At 43.7% G+C, this 13,413-nt stretch overlaps 1 long non-coding RNA gene across 1 annotated transcript; it reads left to right on the top strand.

Moving 5' to 3' along the window:
* LOC123379761 lies at positions 1–1,926 on the top strand. Its single transcript, XR_006584641.1, has 2 exons — positions 1–148; positions 227–1,926. It is a non-coding gene; the product is annotated as an uncharacterized LOC123379761 (long non-coding RNA).
* Positions 1,927–13,413: the final 11,487 nt, after the last annotated feature.

The following is a 13,413-nucleotide window of genomic DNA, read 5'->3' as shown; positions in this document are numbered from 1 at the left end:
GAGGACCTCACGTAACAAGAATCCCACATAACAAGAGAGTTGGAGATTAGGGTGGTGCTTCTACAAACCAACGGGATGCCAATAATTGCTGACAACCACCAAAGCCTAGGAAGAGGCATGGAAGGATTCTTCTCTAGAGCCTTCAGAGGTACCATGGCCCTGTCAATGCCCTGCTCTTTGACTTTAATCCTCCAGAACTGAGAGAATATTTTTCTTTTCTTTTAAGCCACCCAGTCTGTGGTACTTTGTCATGGCAAACATGGAAAATGAATACAATATGGATACTACCAAAAACAGTGAACCTACCACTGTCACAGAACCTTTCCTTCCGAAGTGGACGCCAGCCCACCAATTCTGAACTCCCACTTCCAAACGCATAATTATCACTTTTGGACTTTAACAGGATAATCCTTCTTTGTGACACCTCATCTGCTCATTTAAGAGAGAAAAGCCACTCACTAAGCCAAGGGAATTGCCAGATGAAATGACCTTCCAAGAGTTCCTCTTGAAATTCCTAAAGATTTCCTTATTTATAATCAAGTCAAAATTAATTTAGACACTAACTTACCACTGCCTTATGTTTAAATTAACCCCAAATGGAGGTACTCTGGACTGCTTTGGGACAAAGAATTCCAATGACAGTAGCAGAATTATTGGAGTTGAACTCATTAAGGACTGATCCACATACCTTGAAATTTCCCAGTAACCTCAAAGACCAGAAAGCAAAGACATAAAGACTTGTAATGCAAATTATGATAAAAAATGAATCACGCCTTACAGGAATCTGAGATTACAGGAATTGTGCAGGATTTCTGAAGTATAAACACAAATAGGCATACCTGATTTTTCAGTGGTAGCAAGCCCCAATACTATCCTATCCTTAATGCCACCTGAAGCCACTTTCTTTAGTCATAGACCTGTCCACTGCCTTCTTTAGCACCCTCTAGATCAGGACACCAGTGCCTGTTTATTGAGCTTGGTAAGAGATAAAGTGGTAAGAAAGTACTTATACTAGTGCAGGATTCCTCTCTTATATGGATTATATCAGGAAAAGTTGGTCTCCTTGACTATGGATCTACCTGCTGATCTCTACTGTGTATCTCACTGTCTAGTGCTCGCCTACCCTTGTTGACTTGTGTCAAACCTGTAAGACACAATCAGACAACCTCATAAGGGTATTTGGGCCAAAAGTGGGTCACTGGATGGCCCCAATGACTGTTAATGGATTTGTTCTGCAAATAAAAAAAAAAGAAGAAAGGAAGGGAAAGGAAAGGAAAGGAAAGGAAGGGAAAGGAAGGGAAAGGAAGGGAAAGGAAGGGAAAGGAAGGGAAGGGAAGGGAAGGGAAGGGAAAGGAAAGGAAAGGAAAGGAAAGGAAAGGAAAGGAAAGGAAAGGAAAGGAGGGAAGAAACCAACTTGTTAGGTACTGCTCACAAATTAAACAGGGACTTAGCATCTCAATAAACTGATGCCCACTGTCAAGAAATTCCCTGATATCCCTGTGGATCCATTTGGCTTACTCATTTTCCCTCTTAAGAAAAAGCAGTCTTTAGACCTCCTACTTCAAAGAATAGAAAATCTGAAACCTCAAATTTTAACTCCAACAGAAAATTCTGGGCTGCTTTATTCTGTCCTCAGGCATACCCATCTCACACTTTAAAGAAGGTCCCAAATGTGGTGCCAAAAACTCTACATGCTGTGGTTCAGAGATTGACAGCAGAACCTGACAGTGCCACTAAGGCTAAGGATCTTCTTGCCTGAGAAATTCATAAGATTGCACAGGCAGTAGGATAAAACAGAGCCATCCTCGACATATTACTGCCTTCTCAAGGCAGACCATGTGCCATCTTAAGGAAAAAATGTACTCCCATCCCTATGGAAATCTGTTCTTTGATGGTTAATGTTAATTAAAGAGATCTGGAAACAAAGACATTAGAAAATTCAGTAATATGGGGGCACCTGGGTGACTCAGTTGGTTAAGCGTTCGACTCTTGGTTTCGGCTCAGGAGATGATATTGCCATTTCATGGGTTAGAGCTCTGCATTGGGCTCTGCACTGGCAGCACAGAGCCTGCTTGGGATTCTCTCTCTCCTTCTCTCTCTGCCCCTCCTCTACTAACACTGTCTCTCTTTCCTTCAAAATAACTAAATAAACTTTTTAAAAATTAATGTTTATTTATTTTTGAGAGACACAGAGAGAGCGTGAGCAGGGGAGGGGCAGAGGGAGAGGGAGACCCAGAATCTGAAGCAGGCTCCAGGCTCTGAGCTGTCAGCACAGAGCCTGATGCAGGGCTTGAACTCCTGAAGCACGAGACCATGGCCTGAGTGAAGTCGGACGCTTAACCAGGGACCCCAAAATAAATAAACTTTAAAAAAAAAAAGGAAAGAAAATTCGATAATCTGGACAATATCCCATATCTGGTTCAACAGGCTCTTCAAATTGGAGGTAAGATCTGTTTTCTTGGCTTCAAGTAGACATCCTTGGCTTAGAAGTAGACTACTAACTCAGTATTTACTAGTGTCACAATGATCAAATATATGATCACACAGAATCTTAAATTTTGCCACACAGCTGCTGTTTTATCAGCTGATCTTGTTGACAGAAGCAAAACATAATGTCTACTAAACTCAGGTGATCTCCATCGTGACTGTGTACTTAACCCAGTGGCATAGCTCTAGATTGATCACACAGTCAAGGATGTGGTCTGTCCCATAGACATGATAGAAGTATCCAAAAATTATGACTGAGAAAAAGGTGAGGAATTTATATCAGCCAACCAGAGAAACTAGAGAGAATCTACACACTTTAAATACAGTCAGGCTGTTGAAGCCAAGACAGCTTGAGCAACAGTTTGCTTGGTGGACTCCTATGTTTCCAAAGAATAAGCTCAGGGAAAAACTATTCAGATACAAACGATTTCAACACCTCTCCTAGTTTATAAATTCTGACCACCTTCAGTTTAGATCTCCATGTCTAATTTCTCCCCATGATTAACAATTCAAACAAAACTTTATAAAACCCAATAATTCATAAACAAACAAACCTCAATAGTTCAAGACCCTGGGGTGTGGGGGGCTATTACAAGACCAGTGCTCTATCCCCTGAGCTATGGAGCCAGGGGTGTGCTATTAGACGGAACTTATTCAACCAGTGGCTCCTTTGCCTGGCAAGTTTCTGATAAACTTAAGCTTTTCTTATTTCTTTTTTAGTAACCATATGACTTTACTGATAGTTTCATATGAGGTCTTTGACAGCACCTTGGGAAATTATCAGAAAATGTAGGGGTGCCTGGGTGGCTCAGTTAGTTAAACATCTGACTCTGGATTTCAGCTCAGGTCATGATCTCACAGTTGGTGAGATCAAGCTCCACAGTGGGCTCTGTGCTGACAAGATGGAGCCCGCTTGGGATTCTCTCTCTCCCTCGCTCTCTGCCTCTCTCTCTCTCAAAATAAATATACATTTTTAAAAAGAAATCAGAAAAAATAAATATGGCTTTGTATTCCCTTGAACTTGCTTTCCTCCATGCTATATATAACCAACTATTCTGGGATGGGGAATAGAAGAATAAGGAGGTGGTTTTCTGATTGCATATTCCCTTACTTTTCCCAATCTCCAACAACACTATGCTATGTAATTCAAAACTCAGAAGCAAAACTGGCTGTAAGCCACGGTCATTAATAGGGTAGAGTACATCCTCCAGTAGTACAGTTGGGGGAAAAAAAGCATTGAAACTACCGGATTATAAATCACCAATGCAAACTTACATATGTAGGTGATATGACAAAAAGTTACTATAATTGGTTTTTTAAAAACTATGACTTCCAGAAGTAACTCGAAAGGAAAAAAGGAAAAAAAAAAAAAAAACCTCTCCAGGTCACTGTTCTCACCTCCTTTTCCCATGTGATATTACCTGATTCCTGAGTGGGTAAGAGTGTGTGTGCCTGACTGAGTGAGTGAGTGAGTGAGTGAGTGAGTGTGTGTGGTGGCAAGAAGACAAGCGGGAACATACAGGTGCAAAGCATCAGAGGTAGCGAGTGGAGGTGGGGCGAGGCAACATTGTGGTGTGAGACCTGGAACTCCCAGCACTGTTCACATTGTCGGTGCTGCTAGTGCTATTTCCCACTCCCCTCAATCCCATATCCTAAAGCGCTGCTGTCCTTCATGCACATCCATTCCATGCTAAAAGCCTTGAAGGACCACCACTACCGGGAATGAAACCAACTCTTGCCAAGGCTGGTCTTTAATGATAATTGTGAAGGACAGAGAAACAGACAGCCTCTAACAAAGTGTTGGTTCAAACACTGGCCCTTGTACTCACAGAGAGCCAGGAGAGACCAAAGAAAGGGGCAGACCACTCCAGACTGGTTAGGTGGCAGGTTTAATAGGCAGGAGAACTTACTGACAAGCCTGGTCTTGGGTATCCACAAGATGAGTAGATCTCTGCACCTGCCCAACAGAATCTTAGAAGTTTTTAGAGAGGCCCTAACTGGTTTCACTCCCATGCCCAGTCCAGATGTTCTCTGCAACATCCTACTCTCTCAAGGCTACGTCCATGAAAACAGTTCCCATGGTGGGGGTGGTGGGGCAGAGCATACATCGAAGGACAGGGGAGGGGTGAAGAGCCTTCAATTGCCCACATCTGACTCGAGGGTCAACCAGCGGCCATGCCCTCTCCATTACCTCCTCCAACAGAATCCTGTGAGAATTTTCAAATTCTTAAGATCTAGGCATTAACTTACATCTCCACCGAGACACAAAGGATGACCAAGCATGGGGAAACTATCCTGGTGTTCAGGAGGAAAGTCAGAAGTTTCAAATAGAAGACACACAAGACACAAATCCAGGAGGCAGTTTAGAAGAACACGCATCCTGCAAGTTGCAAGCCGCTGATATTGAAGAACATAGTTCTGAATCCAGTTTACGTCTACCTAATGGTTTAGACCCCTATTCACTGCAAGGTGCAGAAAACCAGACAAGGAAAATTACAGAATTCTCATGGTTTTTGGCCAATATGAAATGAAGGTTCAGAATCATGTTTAGCTGCCAAAGACTCCTGACCCAGCCCGTTGCTATTTTGGTCCAAAAACCATCACGGTTATGGCATTGCATTTGGGACACTGTAACCTCATCCTCTAAATCAGGCAGCTGTACAGAAGGTGTTCAGTGGAGGTAACCAACAGCAGAATTCAGGGAGTTGACCTCCATTCCGAGGGCCACCTTAGGTGGGTGCCGTCAAGACCAGTTTTCAGGCTGTCTCCTCCTCAAAAGCCATTGTCCCTCACAAGAAGCTCTATACTGAGAGCACGGTGCTCCCTACCCACATGACATTCAGGCAGAAGCCATCAGCGGCCGGCTTCCGCTGGAGCAAGAAGTCTTCGATCTTCCCGCAGATGAGATCTCACCACAGAACTAAGGTTTGCTGCTACTCGAAGCCAGCCCCTCTGCCCCATCAAGATGCACAGGCTAACCTGGGCACAGACATGGCCATCCTTAAATTGACGGGCTCTATCTCCAGCACCTACCTCTCCCTAGACCGGAGGCACCAAGGGGTCCTTCTGCCCAGGTCTCTATGCTAACCAGGCTCAGGGTTTTCAGCACTAGCTGCAGATCAGGGCCTTCGGGGCCAAGGAGAGTCTAGGCATTAAACCCAGAAACAAAATCCAGGTCCCAGCTGTGCTGCCCCACTTCCCCACAGGCACAGTCAGAGTCCTGCAGCCAGCAGTCGGGTTCCTCTGCCCACCACTCTGGTCTCAACTGCCCCCATGACCATCGGGCTGTCACCATCCTGGGCACACTGGCCTTTGCTGTCAGAGTCGGCACTCAGGACTCCCAGGAGTCCTCCGGGTCACCTTCTTCAAGCTCTTTGTACTCTTGGCTCACACCCTGTGTTCTGACTGCCCCCGGAGTTGGCCACCCACCAGGGCTTTGCCCCCAAAGCCCCGCAGCACAACCAGAACCATTTTCCACAGCATCTCTAACATCACTGCGCCTACCACCTCCAGCCTACTCTCCCATTTGTCAGCTTAAATTGTCCAGCACAGCAGATAAGCCAGATCCTCCCACGGACAGCCTCAGAGACTCACACTCCTCTAAAAATAGTGACACCCCACGTCCACACTGGACCTAGCCTACTCCTTCTAGCTAGTTAGCTAGAAGGAGACCCCTTCTCGTGATGCAGATTTCACTGTCCCATTTAGGGATATGTAGCAGTCACTATCCCAAAGATATCTTCGGCCACGGCTCTTAAACCCATAAAATCTCTTTCATTACATCAGTTTCTATTCTCAGCACATGCCCCCTTCCATTTCATGGAATTATCTTGATGTTTCTAAAAATAAAAGGCTTGGGTGGGAGAAGATCACAAGTCCCACAGAATGGGGTCAAGTAGCACTTTTTGAGCACCTACTATGCTCTTTACCTTTGCTTTTTGCCTTCAATTTGGGATCCTACTAGCAGAGCCCTTTAGCTTCTTTAAACTTTTACTTTCCTCTTGGAAAATAGGAAGCCACATTTGACAAAACATCCTTTTAATGTGTGTGGTGCCAACTTGGGTTTCATCAAAAATGAGTTTACCGATTCCTGCCAATCGTGTCGTAACCCTTAAGGCATTCACTTAAAGATCAGCTCACAAGAGTCACAGATTTCTGGTATAACTTCACTGGATTTGCTATGCATCTTGCTTTTCTGGAGTTGGTCCTATTTGGGGAAATCAGAGTGGGATTCTAGAATTCAGTATTGCACAAAAAGTAAATATGCAAGATACACTTCTTTCTTACCTGGAACAAGCATTGGAGGCATCTAAGTAAGGACTGGTAAACTGAGACACAATTAGGAAAGTTGTTGGGGAAATGCACTAACCAGGGAGGTGGATGTTATTATTAACAGCTAACATTTATCCGATCCTTAGGCACCCACTAGGTGTGCCTTTTTAGAGATGTTTATGGAGATTCTTCTACAGTCCTCATGATACTTCCTTGAGCTGGTACTATTATAAGCCCATTTCACGGGGGAGAAAACAGGTTTCAAACGTAATGGGACTTCAAAGAAATCAGTGAAACTGAGTGCAGCTAGTCAGTATGCTAAAGCCTTATCATCATCCAGCCTTATGGGGGATCAAGAGGAACACGTGGGCAAAGTGAAAACCCTGAGAGGAGGACGGACCCTAAAGAGTGAGAGAGGCGCCCTCTAGTGACCATCGTGGTGATTGGAAGCAGTTGGATTTTTTCATTTTTTTTTTTATATTTTAATTTTTAAAACCGTCACATTAGCTAACATACAGTGTATACAATGTAGTCTCGGCTTCAGGACTAGATTCCCATGATTCATCACTTACAACACCCAGTGGTCATTCCAACAAGTGCCCTCCTCAATGCCCATCTCCCATGTTCCCCACCCTCCAACCCCCATCAACCCTCAGTTTGTTCTGTGTATTTAAGAGTCTCTTATGGTATGCCTCCCTCTCTGTTGGTAAATTAATTTTAATGACCTTCCCCTATGGTCTTCTGTCAAAAGAAATTTTTCTTAAGTTAATTCTACGTGGGGCTTGAACTCACAACCCACAGATCAAGAGTTGCACTGTAGCCAGGTGCCCCTGGATATTTTCTTCAAGTAAGTAGTATTATAGATATGTGCTCAAGAAAACTAACAATACAATGCTGATGAACCACCACTCCATTTAAGACCTTTAAATTGTTTCTTCATTCATTTTACATAAATACATGCACACTAATAAAAAAAAAAAAAAGCCAATGAGAGATATACAGTGTAAAGTCAGCCTCAATATCCCCCATGACCCAGTTCTCCCCATACTCATAGTTCCCTGGGTATCTCCCATGTGTACGTGAGGCAGACGTGTTTATAAACTTGGGTTTGTCTTCTCTTGTTACTCTGTTATTTCAGGGGTCTCGGCTAAGACTCAGAAGGGCAGAGGGGCAATTATTTTGCCTTTCCTCACAAACTCTTGCCCGAAGGAAGACTATCTAACATGGATTTTCTCCATAAAGCACACCACAGCCTTCCCGAGCTTAGGAAACTACACAGCACCTCCGCACTACACTCGGGCCATTTCCAACTGCAGAATCGCCAACGAAAAGCACAGAAATATTACACTCGGGCCACTTCCACAGCAGAATCGCCAACGAAGAGCACAGAAATTAAAAAAAGAAACAAAACAAAAAACCCCATGTCCCTGAATGAACCACAAAAAGGACACTTGTATGCGGTATGAGAGAAGAAACAGGAACACAGAGTGTCACTCTTTTGACCTTAGCTGGGTACCTGCACTTTGAAAGACTCACATGCTTTGCCACTCTGTTCGTATCTGCGATGGGTGTGAAAGCCTTGGGAGCGGTGATTTGGGGGTTGGCGAGTAGGCGACTGACAAACAGGGGTTCATGAATAATGAGGACCAGGTGTATATGCAATCCCAGATCAAGATGACTTTCTAAAGATGATCTCTTCCCCTTTTTTCGGAGTTACCCTCAGGGACAACTTCATTTGCACAAGTAGGCAGTAACAAGAGACTGTGTTTCCCCGTCTTCCAGAGATTCTCCGGTCTTGCCATGAACAGGTTTCAGATAATTCAATCTCTTTAATGCAGAGTTCAGGGAAATGATCCATTCTTTAACTCTAGCAGCCTTTGTTTGTATTCTCCGACTAGTGTTTTCTTGCGATACTGCCCATGGATTTTATATCCAGTCAAAATTTGAGATTTTCCATCTCAAATCAGCACTCCCCAGATGTGAGTCACAAAAAAAATGCAAGTACATGTAACTAAATTTTGCAGGGGCTACGCTAAAGTAAAAAGAAACTGGTAAAATTCCTTTTAACGTTATTTAACCCAACACAACCAAAAAATGTCATCGTTGCAACATGTAATGAGTATGAAGAAGGCTGGTAAGATAATTCACAGTTTTTAACTAAGTCATTAATTTTAACATTTATGGGATATCTCTATTTAGACTAGTTACATTTCAAGTGTTTGATAGTCACATCTGGTTGGTGGCTACCATATTGAATAGCATAGTTTTATTACAAAATAACAGTGAAGCCTCTCCTCAAGAATGTACAGATGTTACTCTCCCATCTAATTCTTTTTTAGGATTCACTTTATCAGCCTCATTAGTGATTGCTAGTACACAATTTCTAAACTCTTTCAAAGGCTGCACTTTTGCTTTAAATATCCAAACTTTTTCAATATACGTTCATATATAGGTACACACACATACAAGAGATATGTTCACATGGTCCATGCAATTTTCCTTAAGCTCAGGTGTTCAGATGACAGTTAAAAAACACACTTACTTAGGGGTACCTGGATGGCTCAGTCGGTTAAGCATCCGACTTCAGCTCAGGTCACGATCTCATGGTTCCTGAGTTCGAGCCCCGCGTTGGGCTCTGTGCTGGCAGCTGGGAGCCTGGACCCCGCCTCAGATTCTGTATCTCCCTGTCTCTGCCCCTCCCCCACTCATGCTTGTCTCTGTCTTCCAAAAAGAAATAAACATTAAACACACACACACACACACACACACACACACACACAGAGCTGACCTAATCTTTACTGCTTCATGAGCCACTTCAAACGATTTTTGGACTGTGTCAGCCTGGGGAGTCAGATGATTTCCCAGCTTAGCCAGTCAAGACTGTCGTGAGAGCCCTGCCTATTGTTCATATCCTGTGCAGGCTCCTCCCACAGTGGATCAGAGTGTCTGTGTGACCAGGCAACAGGGCAAAGCGATGACATGTGACGTGTGGACCTAGACCACAAAAGACATTTGGCTTCTTTCTCACTTTCTCTGGATCACTCACTCTGGAGGAAGCCAGCCGCCAACCTTGAAGATACTCAAGCTGCCTAGGAAGCGTCCACTTGGCCCAGAACCCAGGCCTCCAAACCAAGGCCTATGAGTCAGTCATGTGGGAAGGGATCCTCTAGCCCCAGTAAAGCCTTTGCATGACTGCAGCTCCAACTCACAAGTGTAACCTCCAGAGACACCTTCAGCCAGAACCACCCAGCTAAGCCACTCCCAAATTCCTGCTCCATGGAAACTGAGAAAAAACAAGTGTCTTCATTTAGACCATGGTGTTTTGGAGTAATGTGTTATGCAACAATAAGTTACTAATACACAGCTTTGATTTAAAATTAAAATTGGTAAGGGGCACTACCTCTATAAACTTCTATTTAGATATAAAGTACTTATGGGATCGAAGACATATGGTTTCACAGATTTGATATTTCAGAAAAATGTGTTTTACAGCAGCCATTTCTTTTATTTTCTTTTTTTTATTTTTTTGAGAGGAGGAGTACGAGCACGGGCATGCAAGTAGGGAAGGGGCAGAGAGGAGGAGAAACAATCCCAAGCAGTCTCTGCACTGTCAGCATGGAGCCTGATGAGTCGCTTGATCTCAATCAAGTCGGGAGCTTAGTCAACTGAGCTACCCAGGTGCCCCTACATCAGACATTTCTTAAGAACACTTTAAAACAAATCAACTTTTTAAAAAACTTAAGCATACCTGAGCAAGTTAGAATACTGAAATGTTTTGGGGCGCCTGGGTGGCGCAGTCAGTTAGGCATCCGACTTCAGCCAGGTCACGATCTCGCGGTCCGGGAGTTCGAGCCCCGCGTCGGGCTCTGGGCTGATGGCTCAGAGCCTGGAGCCTGTTTCCGATTCTGTGTCTCCCTCTCTCTCTGCCCCTCCCCCGTTCATGCTCTGTCTCTCTCTGTCCCAAAAATAAATTAAAAAACGTTGAAAAAAAAAAGAATACTGAAATGTTTTATCTAAAATTCTGAAAAAGTTGGGACACCTGGATGGCTCTGTCAGTTGAGCGTCCAACCCTTGATTTTGGCTCATCAGGTCATCAACCCTCGGTTGTGGGATCAAGCCATGTATTGGGCTCCATGCTGAGCATGGAGTCTGCTGAAGACTCCCTCTCTTTCTCCCTCTTCCTCTCTCCCTCGCTTGCACTCTCTCTCTATAATAAATAAACAAATAAATATTTAAAAGTTTAAAAATAAAATATAATTCTGAAAAACTGATGAAATAATTACATTTATACATACTTTTGAAAAATGGATTTTAAAGCCATACATCTATAAGATCTTTGTTGTATCCACTTTATTATGTTCAATTAATACTTCAAGAGATAAATATTTCAATGACCTCAAAGTTCATTATAAAGTCCTATCAAGAACCAGACTTGTTAAACTTCAAAAGTCAATACAACACAAATGAGCCCTGAAACAGTATACTAAGTGAAAGAAGTCAGTCACAAGACCACACATCTGATGGTTCCATTCAAATGAAAAGTCCATAATAGGCAAATCTACAGACAGAAATTACATTAGTGGTTGCCCAGGGCTGGGGGGCATGGGTGTAACTACTAATGGGTATTGGGCTTCTTTCTGGGGGCAATGAAAATGTTCTCAATTTATGGTGATGCATACTCAATTCTCTGAACATACTGAAAACCACTGAATTGTATGCTTTAAATGGGTACATTGTTCAGTATGTGAATTTTATCTCAATAAAGCTGTTTTTTTAAAAAGGAGGGAGGGTTCAGAGAAGAAGAGTTGCTAAATAGCAGAAGATAAATATATCTTTTGACAGAAGCACAAAAGTTATTTTCCAAGGAATGTGATGTCTGGAAATTGATTGCTGAAGAATCTTTTCTTCTTATAGACTGCTGCTAATTAAGTGTAGCCATCACCTGTTGAAACATAGAGGCATAGGGGCGCCTGGGTGGCGCAGTCGGTTAAGCGTCTGACTTCAGCCAGGTCACGATCTCGCGGTCCGTGAGTTTGAGCCCCGCGTCGGGCTCTGGGCTGATGGCTCAGAGCCTGGAGCCTGTTTCTGATTCTGTGTCTCCCTCTCTCTCTGCCCCTCCCCTGTTCATGCTCTGTCTCTCTCTGTCGCAAAAAATAAATAAAAAACGTTGAAAAAAAAATTAAAAAAAAAAAAAGAAACATAGAGGCATAGAAAGCAGGAGACAGCTATGAAAGAAAATCAATGTGGCTATCTAGATGATTTAAGTCTGTTTTCTTCTTCTTCTTCTTCTTCTTCTTCTTCTTCTTCTTCTTCTTCTTCTTCTTCTTCGTTTATTTATTTTGAGAGAGAGAGACCACGAGCAGAGAAGGAGCAGAGAAAGAGGGAGAGAGAGAATCCCAAATGGGCTCCCCATTGCCAGTGCAGAGCCCCCACAGGGCTAGATCTCACAAACCAAGAGATCATGACCTGAGCCGAGACCAAGAGTCAGACACTTAACCCACTGAGCCACCCAGGTGCCTGAAGTCTGTTTTCAAAATGCCTCCACCAAACTTGACTCTGGAATGGGTTATGGTGCAAAGTACTGAAAACAGCAACAGACCCTGGGCAAGAACTCAGCAGATTAGCCATTGTCTATTTTACAAGCCAGGGAGGAGAAGATCTTTTAAAGAAAGATTCTGTAAGAGGTTGAATAGTGTCCCCCCCCCCCCCCAGAATTCATGTCCACTGTGGCCTTATTTAATTTTTTTTTTCAACGTTTATTTATTTTTGGGACAGAGAGAGACAGAGCATGAACGGGGGAGGGGCAGAGAGAGAGGGAGACACAGAATCGGAAACAGGCTCCAGGCGCTGAGCCATCAGCCCAGAGCCCAACGCGGGGCTCGAACTCCCGGACCGCGAGATCGTGACCTGGCTGAAGTCGGACGCTTAACCGACTGCGCCACCCAGGCGCCCCATGGCCTTATTTATAAAAAGGGTCTTTGTAGATGTAATTAGTTAAGATGAGGTCATGCTAGATCAGGGAGGGCCCTAAGTCCAATGACTGGTGTCTTTACAAAAAAGGAGGAGGAAACAGAAGAGAAGGCAGGGGTTGGGATGATGTAACCACAAACCAAGGAATCCCAAGGAGTGCCAGCGACCACCTGAAGCTGGAAGAGGCAAGGAAGGATACTTTGCTAGAGTTTTAAGAGGGAGAACGACCCCGTCAACACCTTGATATTGGACTTCTGCTCTCCAGAACCGTGAGAAAATACCTTTCTGTTGTTTTAAGCCCCAGCTTGTGGTACTTTGTAAGATGGTCACAGAAAGTGATCCAGACGCCATGTAGTTTGGCCACTAAACCACCAGAGGGCACTGTCTACCAGCAAGTACTGCATACACAGACACCAGGACCCAAAAGAATTACTGAAGTTTACAGACACAGCCATGCCGTGTTCAGATCATTCAAACACTTGTACTTTTGATGACGGTAAACAACTTGTAATGTCTCACTTAGAAAAATTACAACCGTTATCATCTTGCTGGATAATTTTGTGACCTTTGCAACAACTTGGCTGGGAGCTTTTAAAGAACATCCTTGCCCTGCTGTCATTCTGTACCCCAGGGAGGGTATCTGTAGGATCAATTCCCCCAACAATTTCCCTTCCAGGAATGGGT

The sequence above is a fragment of the Felis catus genome, chromosome C2 (genome assembly GCF_018350175.1).
Source record: "Felis catus isolate Fca126 chromosome C2, F.catus_Fca126_mat1.0, whole genome shotgun sequence".
Taxonomy (NCBI): domain Eukaryota; kingdom Metazoa; phylum Chordata; class Mammalia; order Carnivora; family Felidae; genus Felis; species Felis catus.
This window is presented reverse-complemented; position numbering and strand designations above follow the sequence as displayed.